At 37.4% G+C, this 23,692-nt stretch overlaps 1 protein-coding gene across 1 annotated transcript in view; it reads right to left on the reverse strand.

Annotated features, from left to right (window-relative positions):
- Positions 1-10,135: 10,135 nt before the first annotated feature.
- LOC145668084 (ATP synthase subunit C lysine N-methyltransferase) overlaps positions 10,136-23,692 on the reverse strand; it is a 173,047-nt gene continuing 159,490 nt past the window's right edge. Inside the window, exon 6 of the mRNA XM_081735597.1 lies at positions 10,136-10,499. The gene's annotated coding sequence lies outside the window, so the exon portion shown is untranslated. The remainder of the gene's footprint in view (positions 10,500-23,692) is intronic.

Genomic DNA, 23,692 nt, shown 5'->3' on the forward strand with positions numbered 1-23,692 from the left:
TAAAACTGAGAAGACGAGTACAAACCGGGTACCCCCTTCTAGCCTCTGTATGTGCTGCGATCGCGCGGACAACGGACGAACTACATTCTACCTTGACGAAGGAGCAGTGGCCATTACCAAAACGTAATGCTTTTGTTGCTTTGAAGAAAATTCAGTTTGAGTGGTTTTTGCTTACGATTTTTGAAGAAAACTAGACTGCGTTCCTGTTTCTGCAAGAGTAAAAGTATGTAGCTGTCTTTGTACAACTTTTAATTACCTTCATTATCATTCTAAGTAATTGTCTGTAGCGTTTTGTATAGTCAAATGACGCCATGTGTGATGAAACCTGTACGTGCGGGACCCGGTTTTGCCCCTTAGGTTTTTAAAACATAGAAAATCTATTATTATGTTTTAAATACTTTTATTTGGTCATATTAGTTTACATTGTAGGAGATTACTAAACAAGATATATTAAACAGTTATAGTAAAATATTATTATTGTATATAGGCCTAATAATTATTGTTAAATATCCTTATTGTATTATATTAATGTTTAACATAATACAATAATAATATTTTAGAATAATTTGCATTTTTCCGCTCTAGTGAATTGATTGGTTGGTTGGACTTTACGTTCTGTATAAGCACTATGACTATATGAAACGGGGTGCCTACTGCTTAAAGTGACAACTCAGGGGGGCAAAACCGGGCAAAATGACTTCTTTTACAAAAACAGTACCTACAATTACAAAAACCATTAAATCATATGTTTGAAACTATGGCTGCATTAACAGATTGAAACTGTGACTGCAAAATTTTATTCATTTGCAGTAAAAACGGTGATTTCTGGAAGCCTTCAAGCCTTAGGGTCCCGGTTTTACCCCACTCTCCCCTATATGTGTGGATGGGATAACATGGCCATAGATTCTGAAAGCCCAGAAATCTAAATGCTAATCCTAATCCATGACTTTCTTATAATCACTAAAAGCAGAATCATATACTTTTTTTTTAAAAAAAAGAAATATATCACTTATCTATCTATACAGGGTGTTTCAAAACAACACCGACAACGTTTGGGAGGTGATTCCTGACACTAAGATAAGACGAAAAGTATAGTCCAACCTGGGTGCATAAATGCTTCCTTTCGGAGTTAAAGACTGCCGAAAACATGAAAAAATGAAATTTCAATGTCCATAGCTTCAAAACTATGGGACCTACCGTAGTCGGGTCAGGACTTCACTTAGGAACTAATTTGTGCCCTATCCAAAAATACATGTTTCAAAATCCTAAGGTACTCACGAAACAATTTTTATCAGAGTTTGGCTACTGCATATAATTTGAAGCGTTCACCAAAAATAAAAATTGTTGCGGAAGTACCGATGAATTCTGAAACATAGGTATTTGGGTAGGGCACATACAAATTCCTAAGTGGAGTTTTGATCCGACTAGGGTAGATCCCATAGTTTGGAGCTATGGACCTTTAACGTTCATTTTTTTTTTTTTTATGTTTTCAGCCTATAACACCGAAAGGAAGCATTTATGCACCCAGGTTGGTCAACACTTTTTGTCTTATCTTGGTATCAGGAATCACCTCCCAAACTTCGGTGTTGTTTTGAAACACTCTGTATAAAAATGGAAGTGGCTCTGTTTTGACTTCGCACCGCGTTGAACTACCCGACCGACTTCGATCAATTTTTCAACATAAGATGAGATTCGGGACTGGGAGTGTTTTTATCATTTCACATTGACGGTCCAACATAGGGGAAGAGAAGCGGGACATATATGAAAATAAATGAAACTCAATAGCACTTGAACCACGAGACCGATCATGATCAAATTTGCCACATTGATGACAGCATAGGGGAGGGGGAAATATAGAAAAATACACGAAAATGAAAGTGACTACATTTGTGACCTAATAACTCTTGAACCATCCGACCGATCTCGATCAAATTTTCAACATATAGTAGATGAGGTTCGCGGCTGGGATGGTTTTTACCATTTCACGTTGACGGTGGAACTTATGGAAGAGGTACGGGAGAGATATATAAAATTGATCGAAAATGATCATTATTAGTGTCGAATCCATAATTTTCGGGATGAACAGTGACACTTTCGATGCCATTTAAATGCATAGTCAGTCCCCATTAGTTTTCCTAAGGGGCAATGATGCAGTATAAAAATAATTGAAAATGATCGATACTACTGTCGAATTCATAGTATTTGAGGGCACTGGCGCAAATCCTGGGGGGATGAGGGAGACATGCCCCCTGCAATCCTGGAACTGAAGGGGACTGTCCCCCGCAATAATCCGATTTTAAATGTGTTTTTTGGGGAGAAATGTGATAATTTGTGTCCGATTGCCACAAAGGAAACTGAGATGAAATTGATGTCCCCCCAGAATAAGCCTTAAATCTGCCCTCTTCCCAATGTTGAAGACAACTCTGCTTTCCTGATCTTCCACAACATTGTTTTTCAACTTCATAAATACGTTGTAATTTGAACATCGCTTAAAAAAAAATCATTGGAACGATCTTACACGTCCCTCCCAATGTTGAAGAGAAATTTACGACGCTGTTTGAGGGTCCCTAAGTTGATTGGTGACATTTCTGATGCCCGTTATGTTCAAAATGAAACGTATTCTCCTTGTGCGAAGAACGGGAATTCTACTAGTACAATATACATATATATTGTTGCTCCAAGTACCTCAGCAAGTAGTAATCAACACCCGTTATGTAGAAAAATATCTAAATGCAAAATACGCACCTAAACATTTCAAAATATAATTATATAGATTTTTTTTAAAAAAAGAAAAAAAGCTCATAGTATAGTTGACTAAAATCATAATAAATGTTAAATGAATGATTCATTTGAAGGAAAACCCTTGAAAGTAGCTTAAAATGAAGGGTATTTCAAACAAATTGCTGGACTTTAGACGAGAGAAAAAAAAAAAAAAAGATTGTTCTTACCAGTTACCAACACACTGATTTTGAAACAAAAAGAAGAAAAAAAAAACTTTCATTTTAAGCAAGTTAAAGCCAATACAAGCATGTAACGTTGTTTAATGTGTTGCTCTTTTTCTTTTCTTTTCTTTTTTTTTTTTTTTTTAAAAAAAAAAAAAACCTAATGAAGAATGAGCCTTGAAAGGTGATTATAGTTGCTTTCAAGTGACTTCAAAACGACCCGAGTAAAAATTAGACAAACAAGAAGATCTGTTTAAGAGACATGAATATGGATGCGGCTATTACGTTAGTGGAACAGAGTCCTTCCTTAATGATACTGGTGCTATAGTCAAGCGTATGTCTCTGTTGTAAAGGATATTGAAAGGGCATTCAGTCAAGGGAGGGACAAATTGGTGGACAGTGGTAATGTGTTTCCACCCCCGCTCATATTCAGAGTTTTATGTCTTAAAAAGAAAAAGACATTCTGTCCTTTGTTGCATAGGAGACAGAGTTGCCAATTACAAAATAACTTCTTAGATTTGTTAAGGAAATGAAATGAAATCTTTGTTTAACGTCCCGCGATTCTGCCTGTTTATGCTAAGGGAGACGACAATTAAGGCAAATGAATGATGATGGAAGAATTGGTAGAATGAGAAAATGGAGGAAACAGGAGTGTTCTGTGAAGACCCATGGGCACGATGTTGTCCACTACGAACATATTTGGCCGGGGGTCGAGCCGGGAACTTCACGCTAGTAATGTCAACCGAGTCGGCTCGAGCCCTGAGCCATCGTCTCAGCTCGAGTTCCGGCTCGGTTCAACTAAGCCATCGGCTCGAGCCGGCTCCGTTGGGGTGAGCCATCGGCTCGGCTCGGTTCGACCTAACTGAGCCGAGGGCTCGAGCCGGCTGTTAGGTGAGCGTTGGCTCGGCTCACTTCTCGGCTCGGCTCGGTGGTGACTGAGCTGTGAGCCGAGCCGTTGACAACACTACTCCACGCACTAGAAATAAGTGCTTTGCCGCTGAGCCACAGATTTGTTCAGCAGTACAAAAAAGATATTCCGATACAGTTTTTTTTATTTTTAGAATTTCCATTTTTCAAATTCTAAAAACTAAAAATACCTACCTAATTATTTCATTAATTCCATAATATCCTTAACACTTAACGTAAAACGAGCAAAGGTGTGACATACCAGTCAAGAGATCTCACAGCTAAACAGAATGATATTGAGGAGCTAAATCCTCATACATGGTTTTCGAGAAAAGTGATTTTTTTATATTTAAAAATTGATGTATTATGGCATCAGGCGCATCCTGTTTTTTCCTTGGGAAGGTTACAAAGTTTGAGGGTGTCCAATATTACAAGACACAACGCCGATGTAGTATGGAACACTTGGTATTCTACCACCGAAAAGACGATAAGTAATTATTAAGTACTGTCACCTATATTCTCGAAGAAAAAAAAGAACTGGATTGTTTTTATGAGGAAAGAGAGAGTACAAATAAAGTGTAAGCTTTAAATCTTTAGGCTACATCATTCATTTCTCTGCTAAACAATTATTGTTTTATTAAGAAACTGCACAAATATTTCGAGTTACCAAGTTTTAGAGGGTCCGAAACCGCAGAACCCCTACGTGGCTGTGCCCCTGCATGTCATTTATGGAGACGAAATTGATACTGAAGCATTTACTCAAGCTTTTCGTTGCGACCAGAATTAATGAAAGATGTGCCTGATGCCTAATCCAAATTTGTCTTAGTTTTTTCTGGGGTTCCCCAGGGCAGTGTTCTCGGTCCCCTGCTATTTTTTCTTTACATGGATGATCTCCCTTCCTTCCTTTTTTTTTTTTATCATCTTCGAACATCCTTCTCTTCGCTGATGATTGTAAAATTTTCCATAAAATCTCTTCCATAGAAAATGATCTAGGACTTCAACAAATTCTCACTAAACTTACTGACTGGTGTGCAACTTCGAATGTAAAACTGAACCCTCAAAAGTGCACCACTCTTACAGTTAGTATTTCCTTGAAGAAAAATATAATTGAGCATAGATATTTTATTAACAACAGTCCTATCGAAAGAGTCCTCGGAGTAGTATTTCATGAGAAACTTACATTCGCTGATCACATCACTGTTGCTGTGAAGAGTGATATGAGAATACGGGCTATACTTTACAAATTTACTGAAATCCCTGATCTCAAATCGCTCAGTATTTTCTTCAAAGCTTTTGTATCTCCTAAAATTGAATATTGCTCACCAGTATGGAATATGGCCTGTGCTTCAAACTTATCTCGTTTTGATTCTGTTCTTAATTCTTTTTCTGTCATTGTGAAACAAAGAGTTCCTTCAGTGTGTTAATCTTAATAAAACAAAGCCCCTGAACGAACTTAATATTCAGACTCCAATTACTCGACGCATGGTGGTAGACCTGCTGTTTCTTCATAAAATTATTAATGGGAAAACTCCGGTTTAATTGTTTCTGTTCTCAGTTTTTGTCCACCTTCTCGCCTTACTCGCTGTCATACTTTACTATCATAAATACCCAAGATATCGGTTATACAACAGTAATTATATTTCAGGTTAGTATCATTGTATAATAGTTTATCATCAGACGTTGACATCTTCGACTCTGAAAATCATTTTAGAAACAAACTGGTCTCTGTAAATGTTGTATATACTACTAGCAGCGTTCACCCCGCTTCGCTGCGGTCACCCCGGAACGCAATAAACTTTGTTACTTAGATAATTTTTACTTTTTCGCTTTCAAATTGCAGTAAATGTTAACATTATAGCGCCTGTCATTTATGTTAACCCGCCGAGTGACCCGCTTCGCTGCGGTCACCCCGGAACGCAATAAACTTTGTTACTTAGATAATTTTTACTTTTTCGCTTTCAAATTGCAGTAAATGTTAACATTATAGCGCCTGTCATTTATGTTAACCCGCCGAGTGACACGGTCATGCGGGTTGCATATAAATACGTTTATTTTTATACCTATGATGAACTAACAAAGGATTTGTACGTTATGGACATTTGAATGGTCAATTATCTCAAGACACTGGTAATTAAAAATTAAAGTGATATGATAAAAACCATCTAGGGTCCAAATCCTAATAACCCCCCAAAAATGAAAGAAATTGGTTCAGCCGTATTAGCGTGATGAGCTAACAAAGGATTTGTGCGTTCTCTTTTATATAATAGATGTATTTTAATTTTATTATTTTCTTTTTGTTATTTCTTATATTCTTTGTTACATTGTTTCGGTGTAAAAAGGATTAGATCTGTATCAGAAACATTTATAAATGAATAAGATCGCCAATTAACTTTTTGAAGCTTTTATTATTGTTTGATTTGATTTTGAATTTAGCGTCCAGTCCAGCAGCGACGCTATATGAGACGTGGACTTGCAGCTTAACATTGGATCCGAACCACATGAGCTCCCGCCGGGAATTGAACCCTACACCAAAGGCGCTTACGCTAACCGCTTAGCCCGAGCGAGCTCAGGATCATTATTGATCTAATATAGTGTTATTTAGAGATAAGATATGCCGCAAATCATCGATAGATCACATTCTAATGAGCAAAGAGACATACTTGATGGTACATTCAGATTCGCAGTTTTTGAAATGGAATCTTTTACTTTAACGTTCTACGATTATGGTCTTTAGACTAAGGGAGAGGATGCTTAAAGCAGGATTAGGATTAGGATTTAGATTTCTGGGCTTTCGGCATTTAAGGACATTTAACCCTTCACGATTTGAGGGATGACGTTCCTTTGGCGAGCGCACAATCCGGGGAAAGGGAAGGAAGAAAGGATTGGGGAAGGAAGGAAGCGGTCTGGGACCTATAAGTTAGGTACCACCCCCGAATGAGGAAAACCTCATACAAGGATGAGCCAGGAAAACCTCATACAAGGTGGCTGGCCTGAAAAAGCGTGTTACACTTTTTCGACCGAGTGACCCCACCGGGAATCGAACCCAGGAGGCGAGAACGTTACCGACTACGATACACGGGGCCACAATGATGCTTAAAGCAAGTGAATGATGATGGAAGAATTTGTAGAATGATGATGTGGGAGGAGATAGGAGTACCCGAGGAAACCGAAGAACACGATGTTGTCCACCACAAACTTACTTGGCCCGGGATCGAACCATTGGATCCCACGCACCAGAGGTAAGCGCTCTACCACTGAGACACAATGCTGCCCTCGCAGTTTCTGAGAAGATGGATGAAAACAATGAATTTCTGTCACGCTAAAAATATAAAGTTCGTTGTCGGTGACTGACACAGATGATAGTTTAAGGTTTTGTTTCGTTTCGTTCTCTCAAAAGAATTCATCCTCCCTGGCGTAGGTTTTTATTCTAAATCGCCATTATACATTAATGGAAGCTTTAGTTAGTAGTGTTCAGAAGATCGAATGAGTATTTTAGGTCTTTCGAGAAAAGACGTGATACTTATTTTTAGGGCGTGTGGAGTTTTTGTTAATTTGTATATTGTACATGAAAATTAAAATATGTACAGTAAGTAAGTAATATGTTATATTTATTGTTGTCTGATTTTTCTAACAGCGATGCGCATACTAAGGGGTATCCCATAAAGAACACAACTTCTGAAATGCCCGCCGTTTCTGTTCTAGTAAGTTGGCAGCACTGAACGTTATACGATTTTCATCTGTTGTCCTTATGTTTAGTAGTCACGGAGCACTGAATTGCGTATGATCGTCATCTCTTTCCTGTATGGTTAGGAATCACCACATTTGTAACAAGGAATAAGTTTTCATTATGACAACACACTATTCCATTCCTACCCTGCAACCCTCCATTCCTACCCGTGCAGAAAACAGTTGACGATCATGCAATATATGACGCTCCGTGACTACTACCCATAAAGACAACAGCTGAAAATCGTGTAACGTTCAGTGCTACCAACTTTGTAGGACAGAAATACTGGGCATTTCAAAAGTTACGTTCTGTATGAGATACCCTTTACTACCAGTCAGTGTCTCTTCAGATATGTATGTATTTTTATCAGATATCCAAGGAAAGATTTACAAAAAGTAACCAAATTCAGGGGACAGAAGCGTACTTTGGGAGCAATACCTCGACTTTCCAAGATCGGTGCCGATGCTAGCAATGACGCACATAATTATAATTGTTTAAACCTTCGTCAATTTGTCACGTAAGTACAAAGAGAAAAAGATTGTATTGCAATGTTGTCGTGTGTATAATCCGCGCCTTTTTAAAAATCTTCAAAAACTTAAGAGTGAAGTTTGTACACGCGAATTATAAGAAGTACACCCCATGCCGTAAACGTGCACAACACCTTGTGGCCCACTTGCAGGTAAATGTCGAACGTCGATATAGCGACGCGTTGAAGGATTGCCGCTATACCCTGGCCGGCGAACGATGATTTCTGACAGCTCAGCTGGCGAGGACGACTAAGAAGTGCGGTATTGCCATGTTCTTCTCGCGCAGGGGAGAATCGTCTGCTTCCTCGTTGAGGTTGAGAGGAAGTGAGTGAAAGTTTGGCAATGTGCGGTGGTTACCATGGAGACGCGACAGGTTCTAAGCCTAAGGTTGGTTGACCTGCTGTCTTCTGCTCGCTCGCCGTGGCCTTGTGCAAAGCTGTCAGAAATCATCGTTCACCGGCCAGGGTATAGTGTGCTAGATATCTAGAGGGGGGGGGGGTATTGAAGTTACCACTGCGTAGCAGCGAGGACTTCATTTTGGTTCACGCTCCTTCGGTTCGTCACGGAGAATCGCGAAGCGACCAACACGAACTATCGACCAACACTCATGTGCATTCGGTTATTATTATATATTATTTTTTCCTGACGAATTATTTCTAAAGTGAGCTCCGGGGTCAAGAGTAACACCTGCCTCTACATCATGGAGTGAAAAATATTGAAATAAGTGCGTATAATTGCATGAATTTAAATAGCAACTGTCGCCGATGGTTAGAAAGCGAACATGGGAGAACTACGAAATAAACTAAAAAGATGCGCGTCATTTTGTTATAAATTACATGGTGAACGCATTTTATCTGATCCCAAACAGTTATCGTTAAATATACACGGGGAAAAGAAATCAAATTGAAAAGACTTCAACGATTCCCTCTGGAAGTTAGGTTTCCTCCATCGCGTCCGTGGCGAAGTCGGAAGAACACACACCTAGTAATCATAAGGTTGGTGGTTCGCTCCCACCCCGGCGTACTTTTTCATAGTGCTTACTCAACTTAATGTAAACAAATCACGCATATAGGAGATTTAGCATATTTTGGAAGAGTAATTTTGTGGTTCATTGGTGTTTCGTCGCGTCTCTGCCGCTGGTGGTATAATTTTCTAAACAGAAGTGGGGACATAGCGGATCGACGCTGCGGGGCCGCCAATTTTTCGTGAGATGTCGCTAGTTACCCATCGGTGGTTCACCGATGCTTACGGCATGGGGCATATATTAGACAACACAGCAGTACTTACTTTGGTAATGTGTACTTGAAGCATGAGTCTATCCTGTTATTGGGTTAATGCTGTGTGTTAGTACGGTAGTTTGTCATTGAAAGAAGAATCTGGTTGTGCTGAAATAAAGTTTTGTACTACTGTAGAAATAATACTTTTATTTCACCCATTTCCACACAGCTAAGATTTAAAAATACTTGTTTTTACATTATTTGCTAAATTTGTTTTTAAAATTATATTTTAAGAGTCCTTCTTGGTGATGTCGTATAGAGTACAATAAATGCCGATATAACTAGCATTAATAAGTGTTCACAGTGAAATTTCAGTGTTTCACTTGGCTTAAATTTATGACACAAGGTATCAGCTCTTCCCAAATAACAAATTTCATTCAAAGAAATGTTGGTTACTACAAAGCAGAAATAGTCTTAAAAGAAATCGTTGACCTTGGAAATAAATAGTTTGAAATTCGTATACTAAACAATAAGTACAGCTAACAGATGACGAGAAGAGCCCTAGCAGAAGTAGTGTGACGTAGGTATGGGATCGCCCACTTTTCGCACGGGGGTTTCAAATGACACCACGGAATAGCACACAAATAACTACCCGGAGTAGCAGACGACATCTAAGTATAGACCACACCTCAAAAACCGAAAATGGACTTGACCGTGTCGTTGACCTTTCCTCGCTTCTCTTGTTTTTGGGTTCTTCTCGTCATCTGTGAGCTGTACATGGTGTTCTCAAAATAACTAGGTGAAATGAAAAGTCAGTAACATTTTAAAGACGTTTATTCTACAAAAGGAGTTGATACAGAAACAATATAACCTATAGACAAGATAACATTATTGAAGTTCCAGCCATTGTCAGCGTCACACAATCTTGCTCTCTTATTTTGCTGTGTTCTGGAAAACATGGTTTCGGTGTTCGAGATAGGTCAGTTGCAGACACCCTATTGTCGAAAACGTAATCAGATTGCGTATAGTCATCTTTGATGGTCTTACAGTAACTCGTATGCGATATCCCCTTTGAGTCGCAGTAAATGATCGTTGGTTTTCAAAATAAAATTCCACAGTTGAGACTCCTTGTTCAATACTGAATACCTCCTAGAGATAAATCTCTTTCAAGTTTTCAAATCTGAAAGAAATAAAAAAAAAACAGTTATTATAATCGTTATTGTACTAAAATCACCAAGTTATTTTTGCGACATCCTTGATATATTAAAAGTTACTTATTCTTACAAAACCAGGCCGCCAGCGGAACCCGGAAGACTCAGAAGCAGTCACACCCATGACCAACCTACCAATTCTAATACCTACCTAACCACTCATGGCCAATTAAAACAAACACGATTTTCTCACTTGTTGTTTCCATCTGTGTGTCTCAAAGCATTGCACTAAAAGATAACTACAAAGTTTTTCAGAGAAAAAAAAAACGCGTGGGTTACAGAAAATATAAAGTACATGTTTTTCTTATGAGGTATCGTCAAAGCTCAATCGAGTGGACCTGTAACTTATCGTTTAGAATACAAAATATGCCTCTAAACACAAACAGAGCTTTGTTTAGTCTTTTTGTGTAGTCTATGTTCAAAACCCAGTGTATTATTTTTCAGTATAAGAAGACGAATAAACATGAAACTATATTTGAAATATTCAAGGCATGATACTTTGAATAAGAAATGTGACACCGGGAATGAAACTAGTGAATGTGTGCGGTCTCATAGTAAACAACTTTTTATTCAACTATAAAAATCTTGCAAAGCTGGTATTTTGGACTGCTTTCCGGTCGCCGACTCTATTTGAGTCAGCGGGTCTATTTGGGTCTCAGAAACTGTCTGAGTCACAGGGTCCGCTCGGGTCACTGGGTCTGTTTGGGTTTCCGTCTGTCTGAGTCACGGACTCTGTTTGAGTCACCGAGGCTGTTTGAGTCTCCGAGTCTGTCTGAGGCGCAGGCTATTTTGAGTCTCCGGATCTAGGCTCTGTTTGAGTCACACGGTCTGCTTGGGTCTCCGAGTCTGAGAAGCAAGACCCAGGCCCGGATAACCCGGACAAAATTTGTGACTCAAATGACACGGCAACTCACGACCCACTCCATTGCTGACCATCATAGACAGTAGGAAAAAGGTAGGAAAAACAATTGTCAACATTGGCTCTTTATTGTAATTTGACGCTTTACCGAGCATTTGCCAACCAACTCAATTGCCAAAGTAAGCTCTAAGAAAAAGAAGTAAAATTGAGTTTGGGAATGCGAGATATACACTGTTGGATAAATTATGGCAAATTATTGGTTGACCGACTGATATTCTAAATTAAGTTGAGACAACGTATTTTTCAACTGTGAAGACCGTTAAGCTACGTCGAATCTATCGAGTGAGCTGCTGGAAGGTTAGCATGGTCGAGTGATTTAAAGCAGTAGGCTGGCAGTCGCAAGACCTGTCTGTTGAGGGTTTGTCACCATTCAGTTCATTCTCATTATTCATTTTTTTATCCCCCCCCCTTTAATCTGAAGGACAGAACGATGTGATGTAAAACTTAAAAATAAATCAATAAAATAATTAATACAAATGAATGGGCCTTTTGCAAACGAATCTTCTTACTCAAAAGTTCATGAATTTAGAAACAATAGAATATTAGGAACTTGGCTCTCCGAATTGATTCCGTGTCTTAAAATACGTTAATATGACACTAACACTAATCAATTTAAACTAATCACAATTATGAAAAAAATAATATAAATTGAATAAAAACTTCTGAACAAGTATTATAAATTTTATAATTGAATAAAAACTACAAGGTTCTCACTGAAATCTATTGAAACTTCAAATATAGTTTATACATCCTTTACAGCATAGGAGAAAACTTAAATAAAAATAATTGAATTCCATAAAAGCGCTAAAGAGCAGAAAATAATTCATTACTATTATGTTGTATAAAATTGTAGAAGGCCGTGCCAAGCTAATAAACTAACGCTTCATAAAATTACCACCAAAACTGGGTTTATATTATGCATTAATTTGTTTCGCTTGCACAAACTTCAATTTTTTTAAATACTTAACAGTCATTAATTATGCTTTTAAGAGCTTTATTGTTATTTTCTGCCTTTTTAAAAGCGTTTTTGTTGAACGTTTTTATTTTCTGCTTTTCAGTGCACTTTAAAAGTCAGTTACTTTTCTGTTAATTTTGTTTAATTTTACAGCTTTTTGTTACCTCAGCACTTTATTTACAAGATACCTAATCTAAAGAAAGGACACTCCCTATTAAATCAGTCGGCCTACAAAACATGCCTGAAGAAATATATACTGTATTTGTTTCAAAAATAAGAAATAAATGAAATCTTTTAATTTTACGTCCCATGCTTATACCGTGCAGGCTAAAGCACACGGTGATGATGAGAAAGTAATGAAACGATGGAATGAAGAAAGTGAAGGGAAACGGGAAAACGCGAGAAAACCTACGCACAGGGTGTTTGTCCACCACAAAACCCACTTAGCACGAACTGAGATCGACTCGGGGACCCCATGCATCAGAGGTGAACGCTCTACCACTGAGCCACCGCGGCACCCTTATATTTGTTTTAAATTGATCTACACGTTACGGAATAATACATAAACATACACTATCAGCTGTTGAGGTGTTTCATGGTGTAGCTCCAAAATCTATCATCAAATCCTGATAAAAAAAATATGGAACTTACGAGAAAGTCTACTCTTTGAAACTTAAAAAAAAGAAAGAATAATCAAAATTGGTACATCTGTGTTGAAGCTATGTTGAAGTCAAGTATAGTCATGCCTATAATGAAGTAGATTAATTACGGTATTTACATTGTCAGCCGTAAAGAAGTTTCATGGTCTAGGGCCGAAGCAGGCTGGTAGCCAGCCCAAAATTTAAGGGGGGGGGGGCGATCCAAAAATATTATAGTTCATCACCATATTATAGTTCATTTGCAAGCTTACCGTGAAAATTTTAGGGGGGGCCGCAAAAATTATGGGGGTCGGCCCCCCTAGACCCCTCCCTGAATACGGGCCTGGGCCGAAGAGTGTCAATACATTCTCATTAAATTTACAGAAAAACACTGAGAAAGTATATTGTTTCAAATGAAAGTAAAATCATTAAAATCAGTATACCTATGTCGAAGTTAAGCGTGAAAATACATATATCAAAGTCGGTTAATTACGGTTTTCACACTGCATCAGTTGACATGTTTTATGATCTAGCTCCGAAGATTCTCATTACATCCTGACGAAATTTAAACGGGACCACCAGGAAAGTATACTTTTTACACAGAGAAAGAATAACACTGTTCAACAATGAAAATGAACAAAATCACGCACCTCTCTCGAAATTATGTGTGATATACTATTGTAACTTTTAAACTAATGAACAAAAGACGTTGAAATTTTGCACCATGCAAATATCGGCAGAGGAACAATATTTGATATAGGGCGATACTACAAGGATAACAGTGTTGTTAACCCAACATAAAGTTGTAGCTTTTCGAACAGCACTACGTCATTTTATTCCATATTGCAAATCTATATTTAAAACGAAAACATACAATACCATACTTGCCATGCAGTGTTGTAATCTGAAGACACACCAGTATCGCAAACATTGAAAAACAATCAAATTTTGGAAGATTCTAAAACTGTAATAACGCAAGTGAGATAGATTGGGCAATGCACATCCGAAGTACTTTAGTGTTTAATACAAGTCCTTAGTTTGCAACACTGAATAATAAATGTAACATTTCATTTAACATGTAGGCTACATTTGAAATACGTAATAATCTGATGTAGTGTCCTTTGAAAAAAATAAACTTTGTGATGATTTGGCAACACTGTTAACCTTGTGGTATCCCAGAGTAGGAGTAACAATGTTCCTCTACCGATGTTTGAATTGAACAAAATTTCAGCATTTTTTGCTACGTCGGTTTAATTACCCGCCCCCTCCACATCTCTTCCGAATTTCACCGAAATAATCTCAAACGTTTGCGCACGCAAAACTGGTATTTCGCCACAAAGGGCCTCATGCAGTCGTTTTGACGTATGATTAGACTCATACTAAAGACCTAACTACTGAAGGAAATATATGTTAGTCGAACTGTGCCTCACATTGAGGTCAAATAATCACGCGTCAGAATGACTCTGTATAAGGCAGAAAATAATTTTAAGGTATTCAAAACTAATTTGGGAGCTGTCTAAACAGCAGTCCCCGCACTCTCGCTGTTTGGCGTGAAATGGTGTCAATTGTTAGTACATCGTTGCAGAAACGTTGCGCAAAATTTTCCTTTGTGCACAACAGGAAGTATAAAATATTGATATATCTAGTTTGAGCGCTAGCCCTTCCCCCATCAAAGCCGATTGGCGCTAAAATGGTCTCAATCGATAGTGCATGCAAATTTTTCGTTTGTGCATAACATTAAATGTGAGATATTGACGTATGTAATTTAAGTCCAACCTCCTCCCAACAAGACCGCTTCGTGCCAAAATGGTCTCAATCGTTAGTGCAGCCTACTTTGCTCAGAGATTGTGTGTTATTTCTATTTTGAATTACTAAAGCAAAGCTAAGGTGAACCAAATAATTAAGTTAAGCTTTCTGAGACGTTGATTTATCAACTTAATATGCGACGCAGATCAGACCAGTTACTATGGAGACAGTACCGTAACTAAGGATGCACGGGGTTCCCTACGAAAATGTCGAAAGGTCACCCTTCTTCCCATGTTCACCAAGCCACGTAAAATTTATACAGAAATAGAAAACATATTTTTGACTTGATATGATCCGTCTAGTCAGTTACTATTTCCTCAAATTATCAGTTACTATTTCCTAATTGTTACCAAGCAAGATAGTAAAATTTAGTTCACTCTCAGCTTAAACTTGCAACTAGCAAAAGAGACCGACTTCTTATGGGAAAAACAATATTCATGGGCAACATTTAGAAATAAAGAAATTGGTACAATAAATAAGAATGAGCAAAGCCTTTGGAGTTGCCCCTGTCAGTTCCTGGACCAGCCAACATGTATGTTCTTGACTACTTGGACTTAAATATTATCGGACCTGTTACGATGGTTTAGACCAGGGATGCAAATAATCACTCGCCCACTCGCCCGGGACGAGTGGTTCATCGGTGCGGGCGAGTATTTAATATGATACCGAAGGTAAGTAAATGATTTCTATTGTGAGCTAGTAGTTTTCTTCTTGGGCTAGTAAATATTTGTTGTTTATTTGTATCCCTGGTTTAGACATTAGTCTTAACGACCCCGAAAACTATGAATTAGATATTAGTCTTGGTTATTTAAAACATTTAAAACATGTTATTTGCAGTTGAACTTGGACTTAAAACGGAAACGACAGTGTCACTATTCATCCCAGCGACCCACAAAGACTATGGATTCGACTCTAACATCGGTCGTTTACGATCATTTTTACATGCCACCCCTTCCCACTCCCAAGTGGTAGCCCTACTTGAAATATCTTAATCCTATAGTAATTTTTTTCGATTGTATAAGTCATATATATATATATATATATATATATATATATATATATATATATATATATATATATATATATATATATATATATATATGTGTGTGTGTGTGTGTGTGTGTGTGTGTGTCCATTTGTATCAGAAATAAGTTCATTTGTTCTATACATATTGAATTTAATCGCCCAAACATAAGGACTATTGATATAGTCTACGTTTGACATAAGTTTAAACCACTTCTTTTCCTTTGAACCCCCCCCCCCCTTAGGATAGTATCAAAATAATGCTAAAAGCGTACTATCTCGTACAGACTTTGGTCTCTGATAGTTACCTCAAGATACGCCAAGCCAATGGTGTGGTTTAGTATCCCGTGCAAACACACATTCATTTTTATATATAAGATTGTTAAATCCTTTTTGTTTATTATTTCAGTTTTTATACAGACTGTTTTTCCTTAAATTAATGACATTTTAGGCAGTAATTTGAAAATATTAGAAGAGTAAATAACAACGCTAAGAAAAAAGTTGAATCAATATGAAACCTAAAAAGTCAATTTTAACAACAGTAACAACATAATCTTCGAAAGTTAAATGGCGCCCCTTTTTGCTGTGTCACCCTCCCTCGCATTGCAAGCCCGTTAGTTACGTCAGTGTATCAAGAATCGAAGCCAGATTTCTCTCACTAACAATCGTAACGGCATGAGCGAGCTGTTCCTAGTTTTATCTCTTGATCAGATAGCAACCCTGCCATTTTGCAGCATGGGAACAGACTGTAAAACGTTCTCCCAAAGTTCCGTACAAAGACCATCCAATACTGTGCCTCACATTGAGGTCAAACGTTATACGAAAAGAAGTTACAGAAAAGGTGCTAATGATAGTCAATGATTCAAGCGGACAGCTATAAACACCTCTTCCAATGATGTATTCAAGCCCAGAGAATATTACACCTGTCTCGTGGCGTCAGACAGCGTTTTAAGGAAATAACAAATGCCCGATCTCTCAAACATAAATGTTTCAGAGAAAGACTTTAGTCGCGAGTATGTATAGTCGTGAGCAAAAGCACTAACTTCCTTCCTGCTCTTCTTAATGACAACAGAAGAAATGTAGGGCATACTAACCCAACAGTTTTCGGAATCTGCAGATAATTATTTTCTTTTGATACCAAAGGAAACTGTACTCCAATTCATCCACTCGTTCCATACTTATTGACAAAAGAGCATGTAAAACCGAAATATGTACTTTCGTGGCAAATTTATTGTAAATTCGAACGTGAGACTTCCTGATTGTCAAGTGAAAACACTGATCAATTACTTAGAACAGTAGGAGTATCCTTTGTATTTTTGGTGAAAGATTACTTAGAACAAATAAGAGAACTGTTAGTGTTTTCTCTGCTCGATTACTCAAAAGACCTGGGATTTCCCAATTGTGAAGATAACCATATATTAATAGTAATTGTATTACTCTTTCGGCACTTTACCATTACCTTCATCAGACATTGTCATAACAGTGATTCAATGATAAAATATTCACCTCCAAGAGCTGAGAGCGGCCCCGGGTTCGATTCCCTGTGGGGACACACGGTCGAAAAAGTGTAAAAGCTTTTTCGGACCAACCATCTTGAGCAAGATTTTTCTGGGTTTTCTTCATTCACACGAGGCAAATGCCGGGATGGTACCTAATATACAGGTTGCTTCTTTACTTCCCCAATCCTTTCTTTCTTCTCTCCTCGGATAGTGTGATCGTCGAGGGACGTCATTCAAGGGCGCCCATGTGATTTCCAGAGGGGGCAAGTATAAGCGACATTTCAAATATAGTTTCAAATTCTGCAATAACTAGTCTAAAAATTCTATTGGGTGTTCGATTTCCTCTAGAGGGCGAGCCCGCCTTGCCCTCCTGATGGGCGCCCTTGACGTCATCCCTCACACGTGACGGGCTAACATGGACATAGATGCCGAAAGCCCAGAAGCCCAGAAATCTCTAATCTAAGCGGGGAGTTCTACCATTTTGTTTCATTATCATTCTAATATTACTTTATAATATTTCCCTCTCATTACATTAATCACTCATCTCCTTCAGCCTCGATGCTAAAAGAGTTTGTTGAGTAGAAGTGAGTAGACATGTGGTTGAAATTAATGAAAGATACGAGGAAAAATCAGCCAACATTCAGTCTCACTGGAATATCACTTCTTATGAGATCAGCAAAGTCTAGCAGTACTGAGTCTGGTAAGAGGAAGGATGGGTGACTGAACTTACAGGATGGTGTAGACATTACAGAATTGTGGCTCAGTATAATTTTTTACCAGCTTTATTTTTTTAAATGAAATCGCAGTTTTTACTCAATGCTTATTATCAGTTTGCACGGTATTTAATTTAACGCTTCTTTGTTACAACATTCATAACACAGTATTTGTAAGTCAAATAGCTGTAAGAAACAGCACAATTTAGTATACATTCTTGATCTCTCGTAAATCAGTTATAAATTATGTAAAAGTAGCTTTTATATTTTTCAATATTTCCATCATTGTTTGGAGTCATGATGGCTCAATGGTGGAGCGCTTACCTCTGGTGCATGGGGACCCTAGTTCGATTCCCGGTGAAGTAAGTTTGTGGTGGATAACATCGCGTCAGTGGGTTTTCTGAGGTTACTCCCGTTTCCTCCCCCATTCTCATTCCATCAATTCTTTCATCAATCACTTGCATTAAGCATCGTTTCAGACTAACAGGCATAATCGTGGGACGTTAAACTGAAAGCTTTCATTTTTCCAGCATTGACAACTCGTCCAAAAAAGAAAAAAAAATATGGTTTGGTTTTTTTTTAAAAAAAAAAAGAGTTACGAGTAACGTAGAAAGAGAGAAGTATTTAGCAGTCAAACATATAGGGCCTTATTCAGAGTCGTTTTGACGTATGATCAGCGGCATACTAAAGGTTTGACTACTGCAAGAAACATATGTTAGTCAAACTCTTTAGTATGGCACTAATCACGTGTCAAAACGACTCTGCATAAGGCCCATAGCGTCTATAAAGATTGCTAAAGCTGAATTGTTTGTAAATGGTAATTACACGTGGTGCTTGATTCATATTTTCACATGTTATTTCTCTTAGGAACTTTCGGCCCTTTAGCTCGCTCTTCAAGTTTCCTAGTGGGCGTGCTCCCTAGGTTGGGAACTACTACTCTACATATTGTTGTATATTAAAACTCTGTTTTAAATGTCGCACATTAATACAAAAGAGTATTAACTCAATGTTAACTTGTTTGTATTTTTATGTGCTGTCTCTTTCAATACAGTTTATAGAGTATTTTAAAAGGATTTTTAGTGCATAAATGCATTTTTAAAATTTTACGTTTTCTGAAAGTTTACAGTGCAATAAAATCCTCACCCTAATAGTTCCGAACCATTTTTTCACATTTTTAAAATATTGTAAAACAAAGGATAACACTAAAATATTTTACTTAATTATTAAAGACTTAGAAGATATATTATTTTGTAAATATTTTGTTATCGATACGACCAAGATTGTCAAAAAGTACTTCAATAAATTATTACTGTACATCATAAACTTCGATGAATTGAGTAAAAATCAAGACCATCTCAAATATATTTAGTTTATTTAGTAATCCTGTATTTTTGTAATGAGTATTAACATACGTAGAATAATTATGCGGGTTCCTGTCACCACGGGATGGCGCGTTCTCAGGTTGCAGGTCGAGGAGAAGGCCTCTGCGAATATACTGAATAAGCAATCGCGGACAGACGACTAGGAGTGGCCCTCCAGCGTGGGGGTTTGGGTAAGGCTAACAACCTCATCCTGTGAAAAAAGGCCTTGTTCAGAAATAGTCACAAAAGCCTCGGACAAGGACTGATAACTTGGCAGACCTCAGCAAAAGAAAATGGACATGAGATTTGGAACATGGAATATTTGAAGTCTTTATAGGGCAGGCGCGTTAAGATCCGTAACGAGTGAGTTGGAGAAATACAGGATGGACCTAGTAGGAGTTCAGGAAGCTGGTGGGAAGGAAATGGATCTGTTAATTCCGGAAATTTTACGTTCTTTTACGGGGAAGGAAAGAAGTGGGAATACAAAACCCCGGTACATTAACTATTTATTGATTTTAGAAAGGTTTACGACTCGGTTAGGAGAGAAACATTATACAATGTTCTTACAAAACTTGAAATACGAGAAAGCTAATTAGATTAATTAAGATATGTTTAAATGAATCCCAAAGTAAAGTCCGGGTAGGAAAATTGTTGTCCATGAGCTTTCACGTCGAAAATGGCCTGAAACAAGGAGATGCGTTGTCGCCATTATTATTCAACTTTGTCCTGGAATACGCTATAAGGAAAATCAAAGATAGCAACCAGGGCCTAGAGTTGAACGGTATTCAGCAGGTTATGGCATATGCTGATGATGTAAATTTAATAGGTGATAGGAGAACAATAGAAAGAAATGCAGAGATCTTATTAAACGCTTGCAGGGACGAGTTTAGAAGTAAATGCAGAGAAAACTAAATACATGGAAGTGCGTCGGGACCGTAATACAGCAAATTATAGATACGTTAAAATATTAAATAATACTTTTGATAAAGTGGATACTTTCTAATATCTAGGATCAATATTAACAGACGAAAATCATATTTACGAAGAAATTAAATATCGACTAAAAGCAGGGAATTCATGTTATTATTCAGTTCAAAATCTCTTGTCTCGCGAATTCTGTCGAGGAATTTGAAGATTAAAATATATAAAACGATTATCATGATGTTGTTCTATATGGTTGCGAAACATGGTCGCTTACTCTGAAAAAACATAGACTGAAAGTATTTGAGAACAAGATCCTGAGACGAATATTCGGACCCAAGGGGAACGGGAATGGGGAATGGCGGAAACTTCATAACGAGGAACTACATAATTCATACCGTTTACCAAACATTGTTAGGGTCATCAAGTCTAGGAGGCTTAGGTGGGCAGGTCATGTAGCTAGGATGAAAGAAAGTAGAAACGCTTTGAAAGTCTTGACTGGAAGACCGATCGGAAAACGACCATTAGGAAGACCTAGGCGCAGATGGGAGGACAATATTAAGATGGATCTCGCAGAGATAGGAAAGCAAAGTAGAATTTGGATCCAGTTGGCTAAGGATAGACGTCAGTGGAGAGCTTTTGTGAACGCGGCATTGAACCTCCGGGTTCCATAAGAAATAGAGTTAGTTAATTAGTTAGAATAATTAGGTAAAACTTATTCTTTGATTTGGCAATACCTAATAAAGAAACAAAATCAGACAAGATGGATTATATTTTTTAAGTCCGGTAATTCTAGTAACATTCACAATACTAATCAGCGACTATGAGATCTTTTTCTCTTGTATAATAATAATAATAATAATAATAATAATAATAATAATAATAATAATAATAATAATAATAAAAGAGAAAAAATCTCTTGTAGTTGAAATTAATTCCATAGAGGTCAGTAACAAACATATTCTGAGAAGAATCGCTTTCTATTGCTGTAAAGAGATGGCAGCAGTATAGTAACAACAAACAACCTGCTAGCTGAAACACCATAATCAAAAGGTCTAGCTACTGGTTTACCTGTAGATGTTCTAATATGATAAAATAAATTATTTCTCTTCTTCAATGGTCATGCATTGTAAAATTTTCTTATCTGTTCATCTTATCTGTTGAAATAATATTTTACCTGAATTTTAAGACAATTGAAACTCAAATGAGCAAGTGACTTGTGAGAATCTTGCAGTGACAAGGTAGATGGGCCTTAGGAAGGAGCTGCTTAGACGCGTTAATTCCGCAGTGGAGAGGTCAATTGTCAGATCTATTTCACGGTACTGGAGAATTGAAGCATCATATTGGCAGTGCTGTGGTTATTGATGTTTGCGAAAACAGCTTAATTACAGTTTTGCATATGATGTAGAACAGTCATAGGTAAGTTAGTACATCGTTGATTTAGCATTAGAGAGAACTTAGGTTCGAAACCCGCCAATAATCGATTTTCCTAGGGTTTTCAAGTGAAGTAACGGAATACAATTATACTGTACAGTCAATTTTTTTTTTCTTGATTTCAAGTCTGAAACGCTCGTTGCTTTTACTTTATTTACAAAAGTGAAAATATTTTTCGATAGAAAAGAAAAAAAATATATAAATACAGTGAAACCTCTGAATAACGGACACCAATGGGACATGAATTTTTGTCCGTTACTGAAAGGTGTCCGTTACAGAGAGGTTACAGAAATTTAATTTCTCACAACGGTAATTGTATGCAGTAATATACAGTAAATACATTATGTATGAGCGTAAATATGTAAAATTCAATATGAAAATACTCTATTTAGTACGTATTTAAATAACTGGGAGGGATGAAGGAGAAATTCATTTGTGTCAAATAATACTACTGCTGACAGATGTGTTAATATTTTCGTATACTACAAAAGGTAATGCGTGTATGGTAATTTTCTTAAGTGCATATCATTACCCTGTAAAAAATATCCATTTATTCACTTATCAGAAAAATAAAAACACTGCTGAACAAGACTGCACTTATTTAATATAAAAACACATTTACACGTGACGTTTCGATCTTCTAGCCAAGGTCCTCATCAGAGTGTACGTCTGATGAGGATCTTGGCTAGATGATCGAAACGTCACGTGTAAATGTGTTTTTATATTAAATAAGTGCAGTCTTGTTCAGCAGTGTTTTTATTTTTCTGATTTTATTCTCAAGACGTTGACTATGATTGTGTGTCACTTGTTATCTATGAAATTATGGAAAAGATGCAAGGTCCAGACGAAAAGGATTAAGTTTGTTAGGGAAGGGAAGATCTTTCGCATACAAGTCTTGGCCATATGACTGACCCTGCATGAGTGTTATTGCTTAAAGAAGCTTTTCTAGGATTTCCATCAAAAAGCAGTCTATTGTGGGCAGAAAAAAGAGCAATTTTAAGTTCAGCTTGAAACTATTCCCTTTGATGGTTCACCAGGTCTAGACTCATCATAGATACACTTGCGACGAAAACACTTTTCTGTCTATTGTAATATATCGCAGAAGCGAGAATAATTCCTGTCCGTTATGAAGAGGTTATTGAAACGTTTGGGAGGTAAATGGACTGTCCGCGTCCGTATCTGAGAGTGCCCGTAAAAGGGATGGTTTTGTTCCGTAATAAAACATATATTTTTGTCGGGACAAAAAAATCTGTCCGTATTATAGAGTTGTCCGTTATTGAAAGGTGTCCGTTAAAGGAGGTTTCACTGTAATAGAATTAGAATACAGGCCTACGTATGTTCGTAACATTGCACGCCAGACTCATTTTAGTAAAATATTTTTTCTACTTGTTAAATAAAAGTTCGCTGGAAATTGAAGTCGAAGCATGTTAAAAAGTTCGGACCTGCTCGGATTCAAACTGAAGCCTTCGGGGTGGAAATCCAATGCAGTAATCACTCACCTACGGCAATCAATCACTTCAGTTGCACAAAAACTGTTAGCTAGAAAAGAACAATTCATTTAAAACTAGACGAGATACTAAGGCCCGTGTGAAGAGACATTCCTTAGATGAGTAAGTAATCATCTTCAGCTCAAAAATATGTTTCGAAACCCTCCTCAATGAGCTTCTCTATTGGTCCTGATCTAAATTACAGTGTTTAATCAGCGTAACTTCTTTGGAAGAAGAAAACAAGGTAGACGATTTATAAATTATTTAAATTGGATCAAGACATGCAAGAATATTGTAAGGATCCCCACATCACGACAGACGCACGTGTCGGAACTCAACACGTGCTATTGATTATAAACAACCTAGCACACAACAAGCCGACACCGAGGAACACCGAAAGAAGACG

Source organism: Thermobia domestica, chromosome 13 (genome assembly GCF_964235325.1).
Source record: "Thermobia domestica chromosome 13, izTheDome1.hap1.1, whole genome shotgun sequence".
Lineage (NCBI taxonomy): Eukaryota > Metazoa > Arthropoda > Insecta > Zygentoma > Lepismatidae > Thermobia > Thermobia domestica.